Genomic DNA, 6,196 nt, shown 5'->3' with positions numbered 1-6,196 from the left:
AATATATTCAGACAATTAAAATGCAATTGTTAAAAAGGGAGTTAGACAATCCTGATGATTCAGATGATGTTACTGATAAAATAATGAGATCAAAATTTTTGAGCATTTGTGGCACTCTTACATACATTTCCTTATTTGAAGCTCAGAACAACCCAGGAAAATGTATAATCCATGGTAGAGGGTGAGAGGTTCCGAGGCACAAAAGGAAGATAAGTACTCAAGGAACACCAGGATAGAAAACGACAGGGGAAGGAGGAGAAGAGGAGGAAGAGGCGGAGGCGGAAACAGCTGGATAACCCTGGTCGAGAGAGGGCGCTCTTGCTCCACAAGCCTCTCTGCGACCACAGGTATCAGGACTGCCAGCTTCTTGGAAGAATCACCCTCCTTCACTCTTGTCTGAGACAAGACACTGAAGAACGCCTCGTCCTAAATGATTTCTCCTCTCAAGAACCGGCCGACAGAAGTGTCGCTCCGAAGTGGTCCATCGAGCAGGGTCCGGGCTTCTGCTGGATCATTTCCCGGGTGTCTCTTCTGGGTAAGAGTGGACCCTGCAGGATTTCCTGCTGTTCCCTGAGAGGAAGTGGGAGAGACGCCAACTTGGCCGGTTCCGTGGGCCGCGTGCGACCCAGGTCCCTCAAGTAGGAGGGACGATTCCAGGCTCCTGAGCCGGGCCCCTCAATGGGCTGTGCCAAAAGAAACAGCAAGGGAACGGGTTGCCTCCTGTCGCCGCAGGTTCTCTCTCCTCCCGTTGTTAGAAAACGTCGATTCAGCTCTCTTCATAAGCACTGGAGAAGGGACGGGGTCATTACGCGTGGGTTAGGGGGTGATAGGGTACAGCTTACTGTCCCCAAGAACGCAGCTGGGGTGGAACGGGAGGAAGGAGAAGGGAAAGCCGGGTGAGAGACCAAAAGAGTTGGCTAACCCGGGGCAGGGATACAGCGCTCTGGCCCCCGGAGCCTCCTTGCGAAGGCAGGCCTCTGGCCTCCATGTTCCTGGAAGGGGTGCCGATCTGGCCCCAAAGGGACTGTGGAGCTCGAGGCCTTTGGGTGACTTCTCCCACACTTCCCCACCACCCCCACCATGTGGCCTTTCTCTTGCAGATGCCTGCCGGCAAGCCTGCAGACTGGAGGCCTGAAGCAGGTAGCAGGGCCCATCCATACACTTTGGTCCCGGAATAGGAAAGCCAGGAAGATGTGTGTTGGAGCCCTGGGTGTGGGGAGCCTCTCGCCCTGGGCCTGAGCCAGTGGAGTGCAGTGAGGCACCACGGAAGAGAACTCCCCTGCCGTACACAGAGAGATAGCGGAGAGCGCAAATACATACCCCTACTAGCGCAAATTCCGAGGTCAAGTTTCCCACATTTGGGGAAATCTCTAAAGTCAGCACTACCTGAGTGCAATGGACAAGCGTCGCACTGGGAAAGCCACCATCGTGATCATGGCATCTTTCCTGCCAGGTAACTAGGGGCACATACCCCGCAGGCACAGTGCAGCCTCCCACCCCTCCAAGGTTCACTCAGGGTCGCCACCCTCCCTTCCACCCACCCCACGCTGTTTTTCTAAACCGTTTTCCTCAAAGGAATTCAAGCGAAGACCTCCCCTCCCACATCTCCTCCCCAATCTCCCCCCCCCCCCCCACACACACATACAGGAGAACTCGCTGCACAGCTCACAACACCGACCACCTTTCAGCAGCGGCTCCAAACAGACCAACCCGCAGCCATTGCGCTGTCTCTGTTGTTCTCTGCCCTTGCTTAACTGAGGAGTGCGTGGAGACGGCAAAGGCCTGGGATACCGGAAGGGGGCGCTGATGCCGTGCCAGTCATTGATCTGCACATGTCGCCGCTCCAAACACCCCAGGTCTGGGTCTCTGTCTCGGAGAGACGCCTCGGGAGGATCCACCTGCACAGCGACTGACCACCCGACGCTGTTTCCTTTTCCTGGGAAGGCTAAGCCAAGGTCGTCCTGGATCACAAAGGAAGATATCTTAACGGCCAGAAGTTATAAGAAAATATTCTTGACATTTTTATTCATTAGGGAAATGCTCATTAATACTATACGGAGATATCATTACACACCCTCCAGCATGGCTATATTTAAAAGAATTACTACACCAAATGCTGACAAGAATGCAGAGAAATTCCAACCATAGTTACTGGTTTGAAACCATTCTAGAGTATTTGTCAGTTTCTAATAAAGTTAATCTTGTTCCTACTCCATGACCCAGCAGTCGCAGTACTTCTATGAATGCACAAGTATACAAAAAGATTGGTATAGAATATTCATCAAAACACCAAGAATATTCACCAAATAACAACAAATAACACCAAAATTACTCCGACAATACCAAAATTAAGAAGTGATATACACGATAATATAGTTATGTTTAATGAACATAATGTTGTATTTAAAAAGCCAGATACAAAAAAAAAATACATTCATTCATTTGAATTTCAATAGCAGGCAATAGTAATTTCGGCAAGAGACCTCAAAATAGTAATCAACTAAGAGAGAGAAGGTAGGAATTGCCTGGAAAGAGGCTCAGCGGACATTTCTGGGATGATGGCAATATTCTATAACTTGATCTGGGTAATAGTTACATTTGCTAAAATTCAAAAAACTGTGCTTTAAAGATTTGTGCTTTTAACTCTATGTGAACTGTAGATTTACTGTTCCCATAAAAATTAGTGGATGATGGATGGAGACAAGCTGGTGTAGATGATGACAACTAGCTTGCATTTTATTGTAAACTCATTAAAACCTCGTTTTCGTTTAGAAAAAAACCCAACACTGATACTTGAATGATCTTTACCAGAAAAACGGTCATGACGGCACTGTTTAATTAGCGGAACGTACAGACAAGCCTCCTTGAGAGGCTGTATTTCACCCTTAGAGACATTTTCTGTTCAGAGGTGAGACAACGCCACCCGCAGGTTTGTGCACCGTGGGATTTACTCCTCTTCTGACCGCATCGCGCTGTGTGGCCGGCGGCATACTCTGCTCTCTGACCGCTTCTTAAGGGGCGTTGCTGGTGCTGGCATTAAAAGCAAACCGAGCAGAAACTAACACACCATTGTAAATCAATTATAATCCAATAAAGATGTTAAAAAAAAAAAAAAGCAAACCGAGAGACCAGTCACAGACACCATCCTACTATAGCTCAGATTTGAGCCGAGATTACTGCGGCCACCACATAGTATTAACCACCATACGGTCATGATGCGCCACAGGCAGGCTGGCAGTCACTGCACTTCCCGTAATTTTTTGAAGGTAAATATATCTACACTGCTTTTGCTGTTTTACTCTTGGACACCTACAGATGTTCGTGCTTTTCTCTCTTTCATGCTCTTCTCCGATTCTCCCTCTCCATTCTGCTACTTAATAAAAGCAATTTTTATTTCTCAGGATCTGGCCCGAGCCTCCTCACGGGCTTCCTGGGAGGTCTCGCTGTCTCATCCATGCCTCTGCTTGCTTTCGCTCCTTTTCACGTTTCCTTTTGACCTGATCTTTTTTCCGACGCAGCCATACCAAGCACACCTACTAAACCTGCGGGGCAGATGGTCGGGTGAAGGCGGAGCAAACGGGGAGCCGTCACGGAGCCCACCCGGCATTCAGCTTCCCTTGGGCCCCACTCGGCTCAGGCCTGGGGGCTCGTGGCCCCGGGCGTCTCCGGGGCGCTGGCATCTGCGGCGGGTGTGGAGCAAGACGCGGCGGGGACGCTCAGCTGCCCTTCTGCCTTCGGAATCGCCCGACGCACGGCTTTCCCACGGGTTTCTCCGGTTTTCCCGGGCTCTTTTGAGCAGGTACGACTGCACTGCTAAAGGCGGGTGCCTCGGCATAGAGTGGAAGGCGTGCTTGCTCTCGCTGGGGATGAGGTGAGGGAGAAGAGAGAGAAAGTGACCTAAAGGTATCTCTGTGGTGCAACCGGTTAGCACGTTAGGCTATTAACTCAAAGGTTGCTTGTTCAAGCCTATTCTGGGAGGCATCTTCCTGGCATCTATGACTCGGGGTCCTCCCTTTTCTATACACTTTCTCCCTCAAAGGCCGAGGCAGGCTCCTCTACTACTGTGTTCCTGTACCCTGTATTTTTTGCACAACAGGAGGATCTAACTAAACCCAGATCATCATCGATCCTCCGAGAGGAGCTCAGGAGGAAAACAGGTCACTGGGAATTGAGGAATCCTCAAGAGTAGACTCATCACTACCCTGTGAATTCCTGTAATCAGTGAAGTTTCTTCCATTGTCTGTATAGTATTTATTTACCCCTTTGCATATACTTTGAAATTAATTTGGTTCTATGCTTTTATTATTACATGCAATGCTGCTGTCATCATTCTTGTACACATGTCCATAGGGTAGAAAGCCAGAAGAGCAATTGCTCTATCATAGATTCTACATAGTTTTGTATATGATTCCATTTTCTTGCCTTTGTTGACTTACTAGCTATAACTCTTGTTATTTCAGCAATTGCTTTAGGCTTTAGAGCAGACATCTGTAACTTACCACAGTCTGCCTTCAAGTGAAGTCATACCAGTTCACATTTCTCCCCTGCCTGCCTTTACACTTTTGTTGCCATGCATTTTACTTTGCATATGTTATAAACCCAAGGTTTATAACCATCCAAATAATAACAATCCAAGGTTATTACTTTTCTTTAAAATGTCCCATGTTTTCACCAGCCCTGGGACTGGCTGGACCCTGGCCCCGCCCACTAGCAGGCCAACACAAGTATCGGGACACCCGGAACCCCCACAGTCAGCTGTGTCGGGAACCAGCCCCACCCACCAGCAGTCTGACACCAGCTCTGGGACTCCTGGGCCTTGCAGCCAAACCCCAGGACCCAGCTCTGCCCACCAGTGGGCCAGCACTAGCAGTAGCCCTAGCACCTGGCTTCACCCACCAGTGAGCCAGCACTAGCCCCCGCCACCCCCCCCACGGGGGTCCACAGCCAGTTGCCTCTTGACCCGGCAGTGCCAAGTAGCGGCTGCAGATTCCAAACAAGGCAGGGCCTGACAACCAAAGAGACGGGGACCAACTAATCCTACCAGACCATGCACTGCGGTCAGCCAGGCACAACAGAAGGACCCATGCAGCCCACATACAGGGCACCCCTAGAGCATATAGATCTGGTGATGAGAGGGGTAGTGTGCTGCTAGTACCCACAGGAAGTCGCCTACAAATGGCCACTTCTCCAAGGCCAGGAAATGTAAACAACCTACCAGACACATAGAAATAAAAAAAGTACATTAGGCAAAATGAGGTGACAGAGGAATATGTTCCAAATGAAGAAACAAGATAAAACCCCAGAATAACTAAGTAAAGTGGAGATAGGCTGTCTACCCCAGTAAAAGTTAGGTTTTAGAGATGCAGAGAGCAGAAAAAAGGTGATTCCCAGAGCCCAGGTCTGAATGCAGCTCATCACGCTTCACCACTCCCCGCCTGGGTGACGCTTTGGGCTCTGAGGCCAGGCCACAAGGTAACAGGCTGGGTTCCATCCTACTCTAGCTTTAGCGCTGTGTGCAACAGAGCCAAGTCATGCTCTCTTTCTGAACCTCTCTTTCCTTAGGAGTCAGGGGCAGGCTTAGTTCTCAGCGGGTGATGATGAGTGGATCTGTCTACTTCCTGATCTCTGATGTGGCTCTGGGGGCTCTCCTGATAAAGGCACGTTACCGGCTCCTTTTCCTCCCCGACCCGCTCAATTCGTGGAGCCTGAAATTCTTCATCTTCGTGTCTGGCTCGAGCCCCTGGTGCAGAGTTGAATTCGTCCTCTGTTCTTCTGTCACGCAAATCAAATTGTTTCGCAAGTGTGCTGGGGTGAGGGAAAGCCAAGGTTGCTTCACAGGGATGCATTTCTTGGTTTTCACAGACATAATACGTATCAGCGTGCAGAGGAGATTTAGGCACCAGATGAGAAAGTGAGGGGATTTCCAGATTTAAAGATAACCTGAAGTGGGCCTTCTCCTGTGCCCTCCTTGGAATGTCTGTGGGCTGGTCTCCAAAGTGACTCAGAGGAGAGAAAGGAGGGCTGGTTCCTAGTGCTGAGTAGGCTTCAGGTGGTAGCGGAACTCCTCCTGGGTTTGGGGAGAGAAAAACGCAGCTACAAATTCTGCCACAACCCATCCCACTCGCCCCCTTTCTGGTTTTTAAACGAGAATGTAAGTTTCAGGGAAAAGAAAAAGGGGGGGAAGGGAACGCTTATT

The 6,196-nt window shown here is 49.7% G+C and overlaps 1 non-coding gene across 1 annotated transcript; it reads right to left on the bottom strand.

Moving 5' to 3' along the window:
* Positions 1 to 1,297: 1,297 nt before the first annotated feature.
* LOC132416671 (U1 spliceosomal RNA) lies at positions 1,298 to 1,461 on the bottom strand. The gene has a single exon (XR_009517684.1). It is a non-coding gene; the product is annotated as a U1 spliceosomal RNA (small nuclear RNA).
* Positions 1,462 to 6,196: the final 4,735 nt, after the last annotated feature.

This window comes from Delphinus delphis, chromosome 1 (genome assembly GCF_949987515.2).
Source record: "Delphinus delphis chromosome 1, mDelDel1.2, whole genome shotgun sequence".
In the NCBI taxonomy this organism is placed as follows: domain Eukaryota; kingdom Metazoa; phylum Chordata; class Mammalia; order Artiodactyla; family Delphinidae; genus Delphinus; species Delphinus delphis.
Note: the sequence above shows the minus strand (reverse complement) of the source record. Positions and strands in the feature narration are given on the sequence as shown.